At 37.7% G+C, this 21,748-nt stretch overlaps 1 protein-coding gene across 3 annotated transcripts in view; it reads left to right on the top strand.

The window, feature by feature from the left end:
• Positions 1-21,748, top strand: part of JAKMIP1 (janus kinase and microtubule interacting protein 1) — a 151,541-nt gene that overhangs the window by 36,587 nt on the left and 93,206 nt on the right. For all 3 annotated transcript variants that reach the window (XM_033061324.1, XM_033061326.1, XM_033061325.1), the window contains one exon: positions 21,010-21,204. The gene's annotated coding sequence lies outside the window, so the exon portion shown is untranslated. The remainder of the gene's footprint in view (positions 1-21,009; positions 21,205-21,748) is intronic.

The raw sequence follows: 21,748 nt of genomic DNA, 5'->3' as shown, positions 1-21,748 counted from the left end.
TCTAGGGGGTCTTTCTTGTGTGATGGCTTTCACTGAATGTTGGTAATTTCTTTCTATCCTTTCTGGTCATCTGTAAATGGCAGTAATGCAGTAAGACTTCTGGCGGGCTAGACAGAGACAACAAATACCTGCAAGCTGTTCATATCTGAAAAAAAATATTACCTTTGTATTGTTTTTTTTATTCCTGTTGCATATCTTTCCAACTTATGTCTTTGTAGCAAAGTTGCAATCTTATTTTGGCTGGGGCTGGTGAAAGGAAGGGAATCCATTAGACTCTGTGTACTTTGCATTCTGAAACGCTTCAAAACAGGTTTTTTATTGTTTTATGTGGTGGTTTTTTATGTTTTTTTGTTTTTTGATAGGTATTAAAATGCTGTAGTGTCTCTTTCATTTATTAGCATTACTGTGGAAGTGAGATAATTTCCTTAAATTCATAGCTCTTAGGCATTAGTATGTGGCCTCTGATTTTTAAGATATCTAAATAAAATTTTCTCTCATCAAATTAATTTCCTTCTTATAATTTGAAAACTAATTTTACTTAGAACTGCCAGTGAGAAAGATGCCTTAAGTGATAGGATAGTTATGAAAAAAACAATGCTGTGCACTATTCATTAAAATCCATTGCATATTTAGAAAAAATACTGTGTAGTCTAAACACAGTATGAAAATTCAGCTGTATGATTTGACTGTCATACTTGCTGTTTTGATAGCACTATTCTTTATATGTGATTCATTGGCAACTGAATATCCGCATTCATGTGATAGATCTTGTATCTTTCTAGTCATGCCCTGATGTTTCAAATAGTAATGTCTAAAATTTCATTCAATTATTTGAATATTTTAGATTATTTCAGAGCCTGGATTTGGATTTCTTGAGATTAATGGTTTAAAAGGATATTCTTGCTTGTGTTAGAAACACAGTGGCAAGAGAGAAAAAATAAAGGAATTGGTTGCCTGTAGCACAGGTAGTAGTTGGTACCAATGTGTGATGATCTTGCAGATACTGGCTGGGGGCATTTTATCTCTCATGTATCTGTTCTTAGACATTATTAACCTTCTTGGTCAGGGCAAAATGGTTTTGACTGCTGCAGTGTTTGTGGGGTGCTACAGTTTTCTACCATTCTATCTACATATGAAAGAAGCAGAGCTTGATTGCTTATTTATTTATTTTTGTTTCTACATTTTAGAGACTAAGGAGGACTGAAGTGCTGCCAGCATTATTTGCAGTATTTGTCCAGCTTCTCCATATCTGTTATTTTAATATCCAAATGCAGACATTTTGTTGACCAAAATCTTAGCTTTGAGCAGTGATGAAGTATTAATGTCAATAGTATGTCCTCCAATTTATTTTGCAGGTGTAGATCCTTGTTGAGCACAAGATCAGGAGCTTAACTTGTGTAATGTTTTTTTAAGTGGGGAGATAGCTTTAAAGACTGAATTAATTACCTGGTTCTTCTCAGTTGGGTGTCTGATTCCCAAGTGTGTCTCAAAATCCCCCTTTCTCCCTCATGTATATTGATAGAGAAACATATTCTTTAGTTAACAGTTTTACAGTATGGGTTTCCTTAAGAAAGATCGATTCATCCAGGCAGTGTGATGGTAACATATTCTTGTAAAACAGAGGATTACATAATTAGAGATGAAAAAGAACTCAGTGTGATGACCTGACTGATAGACCATAGTCAAGCTATGTCATAAAATGTGCAAAAAACTGTTTGGAATTCAGTGTTTCCTTCTAATACCAGTAAATAATACTGATATATAAGAAGCATAGAAAGGACAAAGCCGGTGTTAATTTTTTTTGTCAATCATGAAAAAGCAGGTAAGGTGCAAAATCAGATCTTTCAATGGCATCTTTATGTTATTTGCAGTTTTTATCACAATAAAATGCATGACTAACAATTCTCAAGTCCTTAATACACTTAGGCACTTTATAAAGGCAGATCTTTCAAGCAAATGTGCTACTTCTCAACATACCAAGTCAGTTCTGGGTTCTGAAGGATTTGGTTTTGGAAAGTCAGGAGTATTACCAAGTCTTTTTGTAGTGAACAAGAGTTTGTGTTTTATGTTTAGGTGTATCAAAGCTGCTGTAGTTGGACTGTAGAAATTTGCGGTTAGTTGAATAAACACAGCATTTAAGTATTCTGTTCAGCCAGTGGAAGTTTGCCATTCCAATGCCAGTTAAGTTAAAGCTCTTTATGTGTATGTGTGTGTATGTGTGTGTCAATTTTTGTTTGATTTTTCCTCTCAGAAGAAAATTCTGCCAGCAGAATACTGATCAATTATTTATTGTATAATGAACTGGTACTTCCAGAGCAGATTGTCTGTATTAAACACATAAAAATCACTGCTGATGCTTGTGCCAATAGGCCCACCATCATTCAAGATTTGAGGTGATAAGGCAGATGCTTTTTGAGTGGAACTACATATTGAGATGGAAGAATTTCATAGTAGTTGTTGTGATGGGGTGATTATCTTCTCCTCATTGCACTGTGCCCATGTATGCCCCACTGTTAAATGTTCATGAGCTCTATTGTCTGTGCTAATCTGCAAGGGTTTAGAATAATGTCTCTCAAGTGGCTACACTGGAGCAGGAATTCTTTTCTGCTTCATTTATGTTTGATTTTTTTTACTCTAATGAAGGATGTGACAGCTAGTTCTGACCCATCTGCCCTAAGACCTATAACAAAGTAGTTTTTTCAACAATAAAGCTGTAGAAAAGTTATAACGCTTGGTTTTGTTAAAATGTTTATGGTGTATTTCAGAAGTGCGTGAAAAGTAATAGTTGTTCACCACCTGCACGTTTACACAAATAGTTCTATTTTTCTTCTCATCTCCTCTCTCCTTTGCCTAAATTAGCGAATTAAAATGAAAGGATAATATGATCAATATGATGAAAAAAGATCAGTGAAACAAAGTGATTTGTGTTTGGTCTGTGGGTGTTATCATGGACTAGATTGTAGTAACTGCAGGTCCAGTGTCCAGTAGATTAATAAGGAGCACAGGAAGGGCAAATACAGTCTGTGTTAGTTGTCTTGGACACTGTAGAAAGTCTGCAGGATGCACCCTTGGAGGTTTTCAAGACAGACTGAATAAAGCCCTGAGCCATACAGTCAGGTCTCAGACCTGTCCTCCTGAGCAGGAAGTTGAAATAGAAAACTCTTGAGGTCCTGACAAGCTGTGCTGTCACCCTATCCTATCCCTTGCAATGTCAACCAGGAATTTTGTCCAACAGCGCTGCCCACTGATAACCCTTATGGCTATCCAAGCATGCGAACAATGGTACTACCAGAAGAAAAAAAAATTACAGTAATTTCATAATTATAAGCTGCACCATTTTGACTAAAATTTTGGTCCAAACCCAGAAGTGCGGCTTATATATGAACAAAGAACAAGAAGTTACTGTTTTAGTTTGGAGGACAGGTGTCTGCTGAGAAAGGCAGGAACTTCTCTTTGAAATGGAGACTGTAAACCCCCTCCCTCCAAATTATTATAATTTTGAAATCAAGGGGCTTTCAGGCAAAGATATGAGAATTAGGAATAACAGTTCTTTTCTAGGGAAATTAAAATAGAAATACAGTACTACAAAGGAAAAAACCTCAAACCCTGACAAAGTCAGAATACAACCTGACACCCTGTCAGGCAGGGTGTTGGTAGCAGTCCCATTACATGGTGGCTACATCCTCCTGCAGTGACAGATGTGGTTCAGTTGGAGCAGTGCTCCTGTACAAGGTGCAGTTTCCCTCCGGAGGTCCAGTGGTGATGTGGAGAAATCCGGTTTTCCTCTGGAGTCCAGTGGAGAAAGGGGCTCCCTTAGTGTCCCAAAACCTCTGTTTTTATCTTGGTAAGAAATGTTGGGCTCTTCCCCCTGGCTGGAGCAACTTCCAATGGGATAAAGTAATTTTATCAGTCAAAGAGTGGGACTCAATGGGCCATTAGCAGAAAATGACTCGTTGAAGGAAGGATGGGCTGTGAAAAGATAAAGAGCAATGCCCTGCGTGGTTTCAATGGGTGGCCCATTAGCAGAATATCTGCCATGGAGATAAGGATCACTGCCCCCACCCTCAACAGATGGTGATAGAATAGATACCTTTTATCACATCCTGCATTGTAACCCAAGACTGTTGCCGACACTCTGACGTGTGGCTTATAATCAGGTGCGGCTTATAATCGTGAAATTACTTTCATTTTATTTTATTTTTAGCCATTAAGCTAGTATAATACAAACTTGACTCTTCCTTCCTACCCAGAGCCTCACAGTGAACTAATCAGTTGACCCAGACCTGGTTCATTCAGATGGAGCCTATACAGAAATGAAGGAATCCAGCATTTATCCCTGGAGCATTCTTCTTGATCTGCCCACTGGAGCTGTCCTGGCCTGACAGGAGCGGTGGTATCTAAAACAAAATACTAAAATGAGGTTAACAACTCTGACATGCATTGTTAAATTCAGTGGAAAAACTGTATTTTTTGTGCATATTTCTGTGAAGAGTAATGGCTTAAGGATAAAAAGTACATTTGTTACAAAGTGAGTATTTTCAACATATTGGATTCATTTACTAGCTTCAACACCAACCTGCCTGACACCAGCTATGAACTTTGGGGTGATCACCTGTCACATTAGGAAGGCTTAGTCTTGCCGGAGACTTCCTGGAAAGCAAAAATGCCATAGTCCTACCACCTGTTGGTATCTTGTATCAGAGCAAGGTGTGCTGCAGGAAGAACTAGGATTAAAAATGTGGAGGGAGAAGAAAGACAAATATCTCACCCACCTAAATAGAACCACTGGAACTCAGTGGTTCCTTAAACATGTACCAGGATACGTGAACACATCTATTTGCATGTGTTTTGTATGTCATGTGCAGCTGTTTTCAGAAGGTATTGAGTTAATAAGTCTTTGGCATTCTTGCGTTGCCCATGCTGTTTTCATCTTCATTGGCAGCTCATCAAAATATAAGTAAGTGGTTCTCAATTGTTCTGGAGTTCTGTCATTTATAGGTTAATAGAATTCAAAAAAGCATATGCAAGGATAGGAAAACATAGTGGATTTTTCTGCCTCATTTGACAGTCACTGCAGGGGGTAAACTTAAATCTGGTTTACAGTTTAGTTCTGTAGCTGTGAGGTACAAAATGACATTTTCGTTTTAGTTCTTGATGAACCTTAATCAGAAATTATTACAACCAGTTCGGTGGAAAAACAAGGATTTTTATTTGGTTGAGGTGTTTGATTTTTGAGACATTCTTAGTGCTTTGAATTCAGTGAATACTTCTAGATTGCTTGTTTTAGAAAAGCAAGATTTTATTTCTTGTGTAAGATGTGCAAATCCAGGTGGTTGAAGATATCTGATCATAAAATAAAACCATTGAGGAGACAGTGTGTGGTTTGGATTGGAGTTGGTACTCTGGCTGATTTCTACTCTTAAAAAGAGAGAAGCCCTACTCTGCAGTGCTGTGTTTGAAGCATCCACAAAAAATATTGCAAGTATGGTGGTAAGGCCAGTGTAGTGCACATTAGCTCATGGCCTTTTCAGAATGCCTTGAGAGTAAAATTATCTTAGCCTGGTATTTAAGTGACCCTTAAATTACTGGAGAGGCATTTGAGAAATACTCCTACAGAACTGACATGCCATACAGAAATAAATTTATATATCCACACTGCTTTCCCCCCCTACTCCCCCTCAAAAAGATCTTTAAAGGAATAAAAAATGGATTTGGACATTACTTGGTTCATTGTTTTTAGCAGTAGGATGGATAGATAAAGCATCACTATATATTTGTTCAACTTGTTCTTAATTGCCTGCCTGATGGAGATGGCTTCTCAGAAAGATTTAGTAGGTCTTTTTAGGCTGCTTCTTTCTAGGTTATCTCTTTCTGGTTAGGCAGTCTTAGTGGTTCCTCCTCTCCCTCACGGTATCAATCTTGTCTTACTCTTTTATCATCTGCTTCCCAGCGAACTCAGTGAGGATTTTATTAGTTTTTCTCTCGTTTACAACCTTTTACAGATATGAAGACTCAACACTTTGCTCTCTTCTGTTCCAGGTTAACAATTCCAATTATTTTCAGCAATGCCTTTTAAGTTGTTTCTTGTGGCCTCTATCTAGATGCCTTAATTGATCTATTCCTGCACAAAATTGAATGCAGTATTTTAGACTGAAGGTAATGAAGGGAATCACCTCACATGTGAGGTTTTTTTCTTGAATATACCTGCCTGTTTGCAGTTTGCTTTTTGAGACTGATGCACAGTATTTTGTTAAGTTCTTAAAGGTGTTTATGTCTCCCTGCACTACTGAAAGGAGGAGGTAGAGCTGTAAAGAAGGAAGGGGGAAGAGAAAGGTGTTTTTAAGATTTATTTTGCTTCTCATTGTCCTGGTATGATTTTGATAGTAATAAATTCAGTTAATATTCCAAGGTGAGTCTGTTGTGCCTGTGATGGTACTCAGTGAGTGATCTTTCCCTCTCTTACTTCACCTCATGTATCCATCAGTATATTTTCTCTCCTCTGTGCACTTGTAGAGGGGAGTGATAGAGGGTGTGTCTGGCATCCAGCCAGGACCAGCCCACTGTGGTGCTACCTGGGACCTTCTGTATAGTTTGTGAAGCTTCTCTGCTAATTCTAGACATAATTCTATGCTCTGGTGTTTCAAACTCATTCATGTTTGATACTGAATTTTTTCTTTCAGATAAAAAGTTTTTTAATACACACTGTACACCATGGTTTGAAGTGATATAGAAGATTATATATAGATAGAATTACCAACTTGTTTGGGTTGAAAATGACCATTAAAATCACTGAGTCCAACCGTTGATCCAGCACCACCAAGTCCACCACTTAAGTGTCACATCTATACATCTTTTCAATGCTTCCAGGGGTAGTGACTCCACCACTTCTCTGGGAAACCTGTTCCAATGCTTGACGACCCTTTCAGTGAAGAAATTTTTCCTATGTAAATTTTCTCTGGCCATTTCCAACTTGTCCTGTCACTAATTACCTGGGAGAAGAAACTGAGCCTCACCTGCCTGCAAGATGTTCTTCCAGCTAGTTGTAGAGAGTGATAAGGTCTCTCTCTGAGCCTCCTGTTCTCCAGAAGAAATAACCTCAACTCCTTCAGCAGCTCCTCATGAGCCTTCACCAACTGTTTCCCTTCTCTGGACACTCTCCAGCACCTCAGTGTCCTTCTTGCAGAGAAGGGCCCAGAACTGAACAACAGAACTCGAGGTCTGACCTCGCCAGTGTCAGAGTGAAAATCACTGCCCTGGTCCTACTGTATTTTTTGATACAAGCCAGGTACCATTGGCCTTCTTAGCCACCTGGGATCATGTTCAGTCACTGTCAGCCAGCACCCCCAGCTCCTTTTCCACCACTCTGCCCCAGCCTGTGGCACTGCCTGGGGTTGCTGTGACCCAAGCACAGGACCCAACTCTTGGCCTTGTTGAGCCTCCTGCCATTGGCCTCAGCCCATTGATCCAGCCTGTCCAGATACCTCTGCAGAGCCTTCCTGCCCGACAGCACATCAACACTCCTACCCAATGTAGTGTCCTTTGTGAGCTGACTGAGGGTGCACCTGATCTTGTCCAGGTCGTTGATAACCATTGAACAGGCCTGGCCCCAGAACTGAGTCCTGGGGAGCACCACTGGTGGCCAGCCCCAGCTGGGTGTAGCTCCATTCACCATCACCCTCTGGGCCCAGACAGCTATTCCAGGGCACCCATCCAAGCCAGGAGCAACCAGTTTCTCCAGCAGAATCTGTGGGATGACATTGTCAAGCACTTCTCTGAAGTCTAGGGAAACTGGTGCATGGCTTCATTTCGGCTTTCTTTAAAGGGGATTTCGATTTCTTAGCCCTGCCGGCAGTCAGGTGAGAAATGGGAAAGCTGGTGTTAGGACTCACGAAAAACCTTTAATGCCTTTTTGCTCGATGTGTTTGTTGGTTCAGTTACCTGAATTCTCTAAGCAGTGCTCTGTTGTGTGTGGTGCTGTGAGCAGTGGTGTGATTTCTTGCTTGGGAAGGTGCTGGGGGTGCTCCCTGAGCTGCCTTGGACGCAGGGCTGAGGCTCAGGGTGCTTGCCCAGAGCTGTGCCCTGTGGCTGACATTCACCGAGAGGCGCTAATGATCCAACAAAGCCAGCAAGCTGCTGTGCTTAATACAGTTATCATCTGTGCTGTAGATTGGACTTTAATTAAATTTCTTAATTAGGCCAAAATCCAATAAATCTAGAAATAGCAATTAGCAGGAGCCAGCTGTTTTATAACTTGTTATCCTGCTTTTGTAGTTTAGACAAGATCTGACTTGAATAAAAGTTGTTCTATCTGCTCATGTTTGTTGTAAAAAAAAATCACTTGCTCATGTTGTTTTAATCCTTGCCTCATTTTGGAGAGCATTAATTATTTAAAAAGACTATAAATATATTACGTTTTGTAAAGATATCTTTTGTACTGTATTAGAATATCATGTATCAACATTTTACCTGGATTTTTTAAAATTTACACATTCATGTTACTGATTCATCAATTGTCTTTTTGTACCTTAGAAATCTGTGGTGCTGGTTGTGAATAAATACCTCAGTTCTAATGTTCAATCATAAATTTTTTTCAATTTCAATAATTTGTTATTGGATGATGTAAATAGTACTTAGAAAGTTTTTTCAATAAATCTGTTTCTTAACAAGAATAATTGGAGTTACTCTTCAGGTTTAATGCAATCCTAAAGAGCAGTTTTAGCGCTTCCATTTTATTTCATGCCTCTAGCCTGTGGAATTAGAGTGGATTGCACTAAAATTTCCAAATGCAATTACAAAGTTTCATGGAGCTTAGAGTAACAAGTAGTGTATGCCTAGGAGGATCTAAAAGTGTCTGTGTAAATAATTTTTCTGCCTCTGCAAACATGCTGATGACTTGCTTGTATCTGTACTAAGTCATATTTTATAAACATCAAAACCAAATGGGAAGGGATAATTTATCCTATTGCAGTACAGCGGCAGATGATCTCATGGAATAAAGTGATAATTTACTTCTGTAACCCTCTGGGTGAAATACTATCAATAGTACCAAGCATCTTATAGGTTAATTTTTTTTTCCCAAATGATACTACTTGGGTTGGTATTTAAAAATTGACAATAATTAGATGGCTATGTCACACGTATCATATCCAATAAAGCTTATTCAAGTTTTTAAATTTTAAAAACAATTTCTCCTTTGTGTTAACTATTCAGTGGTCTGAAATTAATTAGCTTGGAACTCATCAAATCTGAAATACAGTGACATTTCATACTTAGCAATATTTTAGTATGACGTTTAATTGAATTTTGTTTGTTTTACTGCAGCTACCATGCTTTCATCAAACAAATTGCATTAGTTAAAGAGTATTGTGAGGAATCACACAAGGATTTAAAAGATCTTCTAGGTAAACACTGGCTGTGTGATAGAATAAATTTAGTGCAGATTTGCCTAAAGTGGTATGTGTGGAAATGAAGAATTGTAATGTCTGTTGGATTTTAAATCATAATGGATACATGCAACCTAGTGAACAGCTTCCTTAGGAACCTTTGGGCTGTGCTGAAGCAGAAAGAGCAAACCCAGCACTGTGACCTTTAGATGGTAGGCAGAGAGAGGTAATTAGGACACCACCACATAAATGATAATGTCCACAGCATTTGGAATCTATAGGCCTGCCTTGCAACAAAGGAAATCTGTGCTGGAAATAAAAGTTCAAAGTATACATCTTCCCATTTTAACCCCTTCATGGACTTCTAAATGACACATTATTAATAATGTTTCAGAGAGAAAATGTGTAAGAACTGCCATGTTGGTAAAAGAAAAATCTTGGATGTGTATATGTATACATTTAAATATATATATCTTTATATTGTTGCTGTGTAGATAAGCACTAAGTATAAGGCAGCTTTTACGTGGCTTCTTCAATATATTTTATCAGTAACATGCGCTTCTGCTGATGGCTGCACTTTCCTTGCCTTTACTGTTCCATTGTGCCTAATAAATATGGATACTTTGATGTAGTAGCATGCATATGTTAGTTCACTTTTTCTAGCATATCTTTGCTGACTCCAGCTGCTGTATTTCATCTGAAACTTTATTTACTGGAAGGTGTTTATTTAAATACACAGTAAAAAAGGGGTGGTATAAAGTCAAATAATTTATCCAGTGTAGGAGAACCAAAGGAAGAAAAATCTAAAAAACAAACCTGAAACTGGACAAAGACATTTTCTAAAATATTTCTGTTCAGTATTTAAGTTAGAGTTAGTAAGTAAGTGCACAATTTTTTGAGCAACTTGATCTAGTGAAAGGTGTCCCTGCCTTTGACAGGAGAGTTAGAGCAAGGTGCTCTTTCAGGTCACTTCCAACCCAAAGTGCTTTATGATACTATGGTTATTGTATGCTTTTCATTAAAGCTGGTATTATGAAGTAAGTGAAAAATAGATTAATTTTTTTAACTGTCAGGAAAACAAATCAGGTGATAGTATTGGAGATAATTTTATTTGACATAAATTGTCTTAACTAAATCATAAATAAAAAATACTTGGTACAGTATATTTGGTATTGCAAAGAGTTTCACTTGATATTTCTTAACATAATATTAGAATATTAATATCAAAATTAGCTTGCTGTGGAGCAAATGGGTTTGGAGCAAATTTCTCTTGGAACTTACTTTAAAAGGGGACTTCTCTCTGCACAGGTGTGGAAATGACAGAAGGGCATTGGGCTGCAGTTAGGGATGCTGAGTTTGAACTTCTTGAGCTGGCAAAGTAAAATAAGCTGAGCTGTGTTAGTGCAGTCAATGCAGCAAGGATTTTAAACTCAGCATATGTCACAATAATGAGAACTCCCTTGTGGGAGAGGTATAAGCAGGTTTATGTCTGTTTTTGGTGTCCAAACTCGTGTTCTTTAAAGGGGGGTATTTTGTGCATTTGTATGAACGAATCTCTGAAGTGCTGAAGAAATGTAACAAATGCAGGAAATCCCACCCTACCAGGGTATGTCTTGTATGCACAAAACCCTCAGGCTGCCTCCTCCCTGTGTCACTTCTGTGGAATATAGATGTTTTACTGGGATATTGCACATTCCAACTCGAGTTCTTCTTGACCTTAGTGAACACCAAAGTAATGCTTGCTGGAGTTGCTGCGTCCAAGACTCAGACCAGGGTGTTATGTGTCCCAGAAATGAACTTCCTCTGCCAAATCTGAAGACATTTCTGGCTACATCATTTAATGACAGCATTCTGTTTTGCTGTACAGCATATGTGTTGCTGTGTGTATGTGAATTTATGTATATATATATATAGGAGAAAAATGTGTGAGGAGAGGAAGGAGAAAGGATTTCACATGCCAGGCTTTGGGAGGTGTGTTTCTACTTTTGATTTACTTAGTTTCTCTTATATATCTTGAGAAGGCCATGGCAGCCATATTTTTAGGACACACAGATTTTCACAGCTAGTATTTTCAGCTCTTGCTGGTGAGGGTAGAAGCAGAACTTGATGATGTAATAGTGAAGGCAAAGCTCTGTCAAAATGCAATTCAGTGGATTCCTGTCTTTTTGTTCATTGATGACCAAATTTGCTCCAACATATTTTTCCTGATTCTGATTGTAGATGTTTACTCCTCAAGAGAGGTCATTGACTCCTTATACTGGCAAGGCAATATCTGCAGGCAGGGGCACTCACCTAGCCTTTGTTAAATATAGCTGATGTCAGTGGAAGAGTTAGCCAAGGTCTTGGGTGTGTGACCTTTTAATTAGGTCTGGAACACAAGGGGCCACCTTCAAGGACCAGCTTATTCTGAGCTAAGAAGACCTGTTCTGACTTTAATTAGATCTATGCCAGAACATCCCTAGCAGAAAACGTGTTTAGTACTTGAGAGATGAAGAGGATAGGAAGAAGTGATGAGGTACTGTCTCCAGTAGGAAAAAGAGAGTTCATTCTCTGTGAAAAGGGAAGATAGGTGAGAAGAAGAATATAATCTAGTATATTAAAAGAAACTTACATTGAATTTTCAGTTTCGGTATTGTGATATATGTTATAAAGTAATTCGTGTTTTATGAACTAGAACAGTATCAGTAGTCTCGAGCTTTCCTTTTTACCTGTGAGATGTGACTTTGGTGCTGCTAGTGAATAACTAAATGTGTTGAACTGAGAATGCCAAAAGCCTTTTCTCTTTCCGTGCATAGGAGTAACTGGGACAGGTAGTGTTCAGTCTTAGGGACCGAAAAATCTCTGGTAGATAAATTGCACTTATAAACATATATTGGTTGCCTTGTTTGCATCTCTGAATATCTCAATACTTCTTGACTGGAAGATGGATTTTCAGTAACAGCTGTAAAATTACATATGTTGTGAAGTGTGCCATTATCAGACATCAAATCCTCACAGTAGAGACCTTACAGTAGGAATTCAGCTGGGTAAATAACTGGACTGGAATTAACAGAGAATTAGAATTTAGCAGCCATCATGCTTACACACTACAGCACTCCCTTACAGTGCTCTTGGCAAAATGGCTGGAGAAGGATGTCACTTCATTGCTGCGTAATTGTTCCATAAAGGCAAGTACATGGAGAGCATTTGGGTGATTTTTTTTTCCTCCCCTCCCCCATTACTATGATTTTAATTGGAAGCAGCTCTTTGTTCATGTAAAACTAGCATGAGGTGCTTTACTGAAAGGTAGTGGTGTCTTTGTATCAAACAGTGCCTGTTTCAAGCTGTTACGGTTGTCATTGTTTAATTGAACTTGCTGAGGTTTCTGGGAGAAGGAAACTTTTCCCATCTCCTCCTGCGAATCACTTTAAAAGGCTGTTTCTGAACAGAAAAATATCCCATTTATGAGTAGGTGGAATAATAGGCTATCTGGATTCTGATACTTATTAAATGTAAAGTCTGTGTCAAAATCTGCAAGAAAGCACTGAGAAGCACAGAATTTGCAGATGTACTCATGTCATTTTTATTATCATTCTGAAATGTGTATTGAGTGCACAGCAAGCGTGTGCTTCATAGAGAGAACACAGGCATTTGTAACTTTGTTGTTAGAACTGAAGCATTTAGTACTAATAGGCTACTAACCTAGGGTCACTGAGTTTGTGCCTTAGGAGAGCTAATAGAGGCTGTCGGGTCTGGGAGGGCAGGTTTGCTGTCCAGGCTGAGCTGCTCCTGCCATGGAGCACAAGGCTGGGCTGCCTGGAGTCCCTCTGCACAGTTTGTTGAGTCACTGGGTGACCTTGTGTCAACCTCTTCCCTTGGCAAACGCTGCCTGCAAAGGAGGAGCACTAGCAATGACCTGCTCTCTTACTCTTGGGTGAGGAGTTCAGTGAAGCTGCAGATTCGATGTAAATGATGTAGTTTGTTTCTTGCTTTATTAACCTTATGATAGGCACTGTGTGTCAATTATAAAAGAGAAGACGGAGGTATACGTGTTAAGGGACAGAGAGGAGAGAGTTGGGATGGAGGGTTGATAACTGGTCTGAAGGCAGGATGTCAAATGACCTTGTCTTTGACTTCCTGGATTTTAGAGCATATTCCAGCTGACCCTGCAACACTGATTCAAAATTAAGAGGACTCTGTTTAAAAATCAAAAAGAGTAATAGGAAAAGCTGGTACTGATATTTAAAAATCAAATTTCTTCTGGCTAATGTTACTTTTAACCTTTAATATGGCTTCTTGTATGAATACATGTTGGTTCTTAGGAATATGCATATAGAAATAGAAATAATACCATTATGGTGGACTATTTCTGTAATGGGTTTTTGACATCCTATCTCCCCTCTCGTGACAGATAATTTATGCTGTTGTATATATTTTAGATTTACAGCGATTTGATCTTTTATATACTGATCTGCCTTTTTTTGAGCTAACTTCCCAAAAATTACTGAGTTGCAAATGTTTGTATGCAGACCAGCCCTCAAAGACAGGAATTTGTCTAAAATGAATGAAAAAATTTAAAGGCAAGACTGTGATGCTATAAGATCTTTGTAACACTGTAAAGCAAAAGCTTATACTTTTCTGGTTTTTCACATGATATCAAATTCCAGCTGGCAAAGATCCTTGGCACAGCACTTGGCTTTCATTTGGGTTGAAATTCTAAATGTACTAATTTCAAATCTTCCCTTACTGAAAAACGTATTTTAAGATTTCTTGTAGCTCTGAGGATCTGGCTTGTAAAGGGAAGGACTGCCACAGAGCTGCAAGAAGAGTTCTGTGACTGGTTTGTCAAAACCTCTAGAAAAATAAACACGTACCATGAAGCATCACTGTTATGACACAGTGCACATTTCTTAAAGTACACAAGGAAATTAAAAGCAAGCATTATTACTTATAGCAATGGTCACATTTGGCAATTTTCAAACTCATTACAAATGTGAAAATTTGTTACTTTTTAACTACTCATGTTAAAGTTAAGTTTGATAATTGAATAGCATTTGCATTAAAGATTTGCAATTAAGATATAGGGCACAGATTTCAGGTTGTTCAGAAATCTGTTAGGAATCCAGTTGTTTCTTTATGGGCCATTTTAATTATTTGCTTATACTCCTATAAATGTAAAATGAATGTCATGTATATTTATATACTGCATGAACTTCTGAGGCAAAACAGCAAATAAACAAACCTTATGTGAGAGAAGCTAAAAGGCCTGTACAGCCTAATAAATCTTTCATTAGACTTAAATTTTATAGATACTAGGCCCTGTGGAGGACCATTGAAAAAATGGGAGTTCTTTCTGGAGGGTGAAACCTTTGCTTTTTCATTGTGTGAAAGACTTTGGGCATGCAAATACATGTAGTTGTTTTACCAGTGACAGATGTATGAGGAATCCTTGTTCAGGCTTTAAAACTGAAAAATCTCTAGTGTCTAAAATATTGAAGATGAGAGTGAGTTGGTGATCTTAGATCACTTTGATAAGTCAGCACTGGACACTGTGTGTGGGAGTAGGGAAGAAAAATGGTCTTTTAAACCTTCACTGCATCAGCCTGTGCCTGTGAGTAAGCTGGATAACAGCAAGACAAAATAACTCTGGTTGCTGGGTAAGTCCAGAGGACAAAAATAGTTACCCAGCAGCTTGAATCTGGTCTGGAAGCAAAGCATTGCCAATGAGCACAAAGCAAAGCAGAACAATGACACAGTATCTCTCTTAATTCTTGTCCCATTCCAGTGGGAAGCCTGCAGAGCTGGACTCCCTGCTGGTGTAGCACAGGCAGACAGAGCAATAGGTGTCAAGCCAAGGGATGAGAGTTACACAGAACTGGTTTTGAAGCCTATGCATGGCTGGAAACTCTCTCTGGATCTGTTCATCAGCCAGAAAAGGCTAAAGAGAGTGTGCTGAGCATTATTTTGCTCTTAAAAGTTCTCAAAACTCACTGGTGTTTAAGATGTTATAAAGAAAAGAATATTCCTGCAAGTTTCTTAGAGCACTTGACACTGCTCCTACTGAAGTGTTAGTCTCCCCACTTTTATACATTATAAGATGATGCTTTATGGATGATTAAATAAAACTTTGGTGTTCCCACCTCTGTTGCATTTGTATAAATCCTATGGCAACATAAAAATTAATGTTAATGTAAAAAAATAGTCTGTTTTGTAATGTCTGAGTGCCTAAAACCAGTTTTCCGTAGGGAACCTGTCTAGAAGCTTATTTTGTGTGAGAGAAAGTGTCTTGGATGGGAGAACCTCCAAGGAGAAGGTTGGCTCCTCTGACGTCCTGGGAACAAAAAGAGCCCACAAACATTTGTAAACAGGCTGAGAGGTGTCACCAGTCTTAGCCTTCAGCATAGAAATCTGTGTTGGGGAAAACATGTCATGTTAACTGATTGTTTTTTCTTTTTATTTACAGTTATAAAAAGACTGGTTCTTGATGTTAATGTGGCTGAGTAGTCTCTGACCATGCCCATTGAAAGCCCATTGAATCTGTTTTTTAAAAGCTTTACTGCATTTGATATTTAATGAATACAGAATGTCAATCATGACTTTATTAGTTAATTATTGGTAGACTTAAAGGACATAATTTCACATGGATAGCTTTCCCTCCAATTTCTACTTCATCCCACTCATCTTCATTACTGAAAAAGTTTTTGTATAACTATCGCACATAAGCATTATGTAACATAGAGAATACAGATTTGCCTAATTCTGCATGCAAAAGCAACTCTGTCCTGTGCTTTGCACACCGTATTTGTTATATAAAATCTAGTAAACACTGTAATTAGCTTACTTTCCAAATTTGTTTTATGGTTTTAAATCAACTGTAGAAGCAAGTCACTCGCGGAGTCTTCTGAAGCATGTGCTCAAGAATTCCTTCTGCCCCCTACTTCAGAGAAAAAGAGAAAGAATAGGAAGATTTTTCTTTGCATTGACAATCCAATTAAAACAGCAAGGTGTCAGGAATGATACCAATTCCTCTGAAAGCACTGTTTCAGTCATTGGTAGGCTCTCCATCTGGGAATTGTGGCATAGTAATCTGCAGCAAGGCAAAAAGGAGAACACAGAAACAAATTTGAATTGTTGACCTAATTTTGAAAGTCCGCCATTACTGACAGAAGTTCAAATGATCTCAAAGGGTTCCTTATTATGAGGATGCCAAAACAGAAAGATGTAATATAAAGGGGGCAGGGAATGCCTCTGAATAACTACTTCTATATCTGTGATTACTTCCAGTATCCAAATAAAAGTTCTGTGTTTTGTCCACCAAGATGTATTTTGAAATAAAAACAAGAGTTTAAAGCAGATCAGGACATTTTTCATCAGTATTCCCTGGAAGTAATGAAAGAAGTATTTGTAGCCAAGAACTTGCTGGTTATTGTGTCTTTGATTTCTGCTATATCAATTTCAAAGTTGATACTAAAAATGAGAAGTCAAGTCTTTTTGTACTCCATATTTGTTCACAAAGAATGGAGATTATGGTTGCACAATTTTCAAAGTGTGTGCTGCTCAGGATATGTAGTGGTCTATAAAGGTCATGCCATAGTATTTTCCTGCTGAAAAGTCTTTGTGTTGAAAGGGGATGACTCTGTTGGATGTCTCAGAGAATCTGGTACCAGATCACAGTATCACAGTCCTAGAAACCCAAGAGTGGGGCAGAAAGGGGAAGATGCAGTCTCCTTGAATGTATTTTGAGTGCCTGACAAATAGATATCTTAAAAAGCTGTAAATCAAATTAGTATTATTATAGAAGGCTTTAGAGTAGAATACAGGGCGCCCTAGTAAAATGTCATAGGTTTTTTGAAAGGAAAAATGCTTTTTAAATCCTTGAACATTTGGTTGTATGAAAGAACCCCTTCCCTCCTCTCCTCTAGCTGTCGATTAGAATAGCTTCTGACAAAAAGCCAGTGGTAATGTACATATTCTCATTTGCCAACTGAAATTTCTAGCAACTACTTCAGAGAACTCACAGATGTGCTCAGCACTGTTTTCCTAAAGAAACTGCCTTTTATTTAGGTCAGTTTTATGCTTAGTCATTTTAAAGCCAAGAAACCTTGTTTTCAAAAAGTCTTCAAAATGTGGATCAGCTGTACAAAGACATAGGGAGAGCTTTCAAAACATTCAAGGAAACTGGTTTTCTGTTACCATATGCCAAGGATGATTGCTCTTTTTTTTTCCCCTGGGGATTATAGTTGGACCCTGCCTGTTTCTCTTTGAGGTGTGTTGGACAGAAGGAAGGTTTTGTACCACTCTTCTGCAGAAAAAGGTGTTCTTGTGAGATCCCCACCCCTTATAGTCCACAGACCCTGTAGACTGTACACAGCATTACCCCAGTTGTAGAGGAATTGTCCTCAGCTTTTTTTCTTTCCAAGAAGAAATCTAAACTAGCTGTCCACCTTAGTAGTTATTTTTCAGAACTTCTGTAGGTAATGCACTCTGTTGAAGAGTTAAAATGGACTAAGATGTCCCATGTGAACAGATCTGGTTAAAATCTCTGAGAACCCGAGTGCTTTGACTATTTTGGGAATCTCAAGGAAAGGATGGCTGCTGGCATCAGTGTTTACTCCTTTATCTTTAATCTTGTCTTACTCTCAAGATGCAATGCTGCCTGACATGATGGAGGTTAAAGTGTGAGAAACAGAACTTTAACCAAAGATCCTATGTATTGCAGTTTGTGATTAAAAACCTGAACAAACCATCTCAAATATCTTCCATCCTTTCCTAACTATTTGGGAAATGTTGACAAGTGTTCCTAGTTATTTCCATGTAAACAGAGAAAACCCTTCATTTTTATAACAATGTATTTTGTCTAGAGAGTCATTATATGGTAAAGAACATAACTGAATCAACTTTATTTAGCATGGGCTGCCATAGCTACAGGATATGAGCATATTGGTGACTTCAATGCACTGAGTGAAATTAGTAATGTATCAAACATCAGCTCACCTGTCAAATTATTTCTATAATATTTTTGGTTCTTTCGGATGCTTTTGGTGCGTGTGGTATATTCTGAATGAATTTGAACAGCTGTAGTTTATGCTCTGTTTGTTTGTAGATTAACAGATATATTTCCACAGTATTAGCTTCCCCTCTTTATCCTTCCTCTCCACCATTAGAAATAGATTTAGCTTAGCAGTTACTGGAAATGAGAAATTAAGTATCCAATTATTTTAAGTTATTTTTGTATTACCATATCTTTTAAGAAGCTATAGGAAGATTACTGAAGGATTATTAGGTTATATTTTTCCAGTGGTTGCTGGTAATTCGCTGTGAATAGCACTCTAACAACTTGTACTGACTGGCATAATTAAATGTTTCAAATTTGTCCCAATTTTTGCAAGACTTATTACCAATTAATCTTTTTAAATCTCACTCATAGGCTATGCTACTGAAACATCCACTTTCAGAAGCAGATATTGTCACATTACTAAACTACTTCGTTTTGTTTGCTTTTATTACTGTAACTTATACACATTCTAGATGTTTCATTCTTCTCTCAAAACTTTTGTAAACACTGTTCTTGTTATATAGTGAGACCAGCTGGCCAAAAATAAAATATATTCTTGATTTCCAAATTTACTAGAGAATTCAAATAAAGTATTAATCTTAACAATAAGCTTTTTAGGATCAAATAACTTAAAGAATTGGTATTACAGAATTAGTAGATATGCTAAAAGATAAGTACATTTTTCAATGTAGACAAATTACCCAGATAACTTTGGAATTTGGACATGTAATTTTCTGGGATTTTTTTTCCTTTTGAATTTTGTGTGTATTGACCTGGTTTTTTATCATCTTATTGGCTTGATTGCTGTCTACTTGCCTTTTACAACAAGTAAATTCTTGCTTTGTCTTAGGTGTTTCTATATTGCATGTTAATATGGGGAAACTTTCCCTTTTATTCACATGTATTCAGATTGATAACTGAAGGCCAGAAGAAAGCAGCAAAATTTTTTATGTGGAGTAACAATATTGGAATATTTAAGAATATGGCAACTCAAAAAGGATGCTGAATATAGTATGAAGTGAGACATATCTGACATCATTAAAAATAGATGTGCTTGGCCTGAGGAGGTTTGTTACTATACAAATAAATTGAATTCCTCTTTTCCAGTGTTTTGTGCTACTTAAATATGCCATCTAAGCTGTTTCAACACTTTGATCTTCTGCCATGATCTGGCCCTAGCTGTACTTTCATCCTTTTCAAAAGTATTTTGTCACAGCAGTGAATTTGGCCCTAAGGAAATGAGTATGCAGATTTCCCTTCTCCATTAAGTACTACCTAGATGCCTGTCTTTATTGAACAAATAAGCTTTTAAATTCCTTGAGGTTTTAGGTTTTAAGCCACTAACAGCAGAATACATGGGTCTCACCTTAAACCCTTAGAAAGAAATGCAGTATTTCCCAGCAAGGAAAGTGGTTTAGAAATTATGTTTTTGAGACTGGTACCGTTCCATGCAATCCTCATGTATTTTATGTGAAACACAGTTTTTTGTGAAGATTTGAACATTGTACTTGGTAGTCCATGATGTTTCAGCACCATTCATATATGGAATTTTGTCTGGCTTCCAACTCTCCTGCCCAAAAGGCAAGGAGTTTTGACCTGTTCTGTGTCGTGTCTGCCAGCCCTCTGCTTTGGAGACGCCCACGTCTGCTTAAGACATTGCTGAAATCTGTTTGGCTTTTTCAATTCACTTATCATCAATCTCTAATGCAAGGAGTATACTAAGAGCAGATTAATACTGAGGAGACTTTCTTTTTTTTACTCTGCAGTGAAAGGTGTAGTTAAAGGTGTTTAGAGACTCAAGGAAAGCTGAGGTAGATGATACTCATTAAGGAACTTGAATTAAAACTCATTAAGCTTTCAGAGTGATATTTTCCATGAAGATATCCCCCTAATGGTAATTTTATTTCTGTAAATTTTTCTGTGCAAGAGAAATGCCAATTCAAATTAACATGCAGTGAACATCAATAAAAACTAAAATGTTTCTGTTGTTTCCGCTTGTGATCAAAATACATTGAAGTATTATAAAGAAATATGAAGTAAGACAAGATCAAGACCTGTCCATTGTCTTTTGATTGTTTGTTTTCAGAAAGGAAATTGTGATCATTGCCTTCAAGAGCAGAATTCAGGTTTTCTAAAATTTGGTCGTGTCCTCCTTTCAGTATGACACATGATAATTTAGTTATGTTGTTACACTTTTGGTATTTATAAAGATTCATGGCATTGGACAATCTGTATGTGACAATTTATAGGAGGCCACCATGACAATTTAGGTATCCGAAAACCAAATAACTTGGGTTGAAATGGAATACAAATTTAGTGTTAGCTAGGCAGAGTTAACAGTGTGGATTGACCTCATCAAATTGCCAAGGAACTTAGCAGCTTCCATCTTGCTTTCACTGAGGACCATCTAGCAAAGGCCACCATTCCATATGTGTTCTTAATGGAAAGAAGATGCCACACTTGAAATTTTATATGATACTTAATTCTGCTGCATTTTCTTACCCTGTGTAACTAAATTCCCATTGCATTGCTACCATCAAAGATGTTAATGAAATCTGATCTGCATTAAATCTTTTTTCTTTTGTTTAACAGATGATGTCACTAATATTGCTCAGGAAGCCCTCCTTGCTGATGAAAAGGAGAACATTCCAGCAGGACTAGGAGCTGTGGTGTGGAAAGTCCCAGAACAAACATAGCTTGTGACTTAGCTACCAGTGCTGCTCAGTCTTCACGTTTTTCAGTCAAAATCAAACACAACTGCCTCAGAAACCTGTGGACAAGAGAAAGGTACTGTGCATTGTCTGTATGTTGCTTGGGTAAGAAGCGAATAAATCTGCCATGCAGATATAATGCTATAATTTTGTTAGAGAGAAGATAATTTGAAGCTTCAAGTTTGAAATTCTTTCTATACTTGGAGAGACTTTTAAATGCAACCAGATTTTCCAGGCAATAAAGTAAACCAAGTCTATATGAAGTATTTATCTTTTTGTGAGGTGCTTTCGTTCTCTTTACAGAGTAACTTTCGGGATTTGCTGAACAGAATCTTGATATAAACATTGTCTCACTTGTGATTTCTTTTCTTTGTTAATTTTTAAAGTTGTTTCCCCATCACCACTGCCCATGGCATCAAAGATGTGCAGTACAGAAGGGTGCTTAGCGTCTTGCATTAATCATATGCTTGCTAACTGGACCAGTGTGTTACCTCAACTACATCTGTCACCATTAGTAAAGAAGGACTTTAGTTGCTTTGGTCTCAGTCAAGAGACCTCAGCTCCTTTGACAGACTTTCCCAGACTCCTGTTGACTTTTATGTGTTTATAATGTGTACATG

The sequence above is a fragment of the Catharus ustulatus genome, chromosome 5 (genome assembly GCF_009819885.2).
Source record: "Catharus ustulatus isolate bCatUst1 chromosome 5, bCatUst1.pri.v2, whole genome shotgun sequence".
In the NCBI taxonomy this organism is placed as follows: Eukaryota; Metazoa; Chordata; class Aves; order Passeriformes; family Turdidae; genus Catharus; species Catharus ustulatus.
Note: the sequence above shows the minus strand (reverse complement) of the source record. Positions and strands in the feature narration are given on the sequence as shown.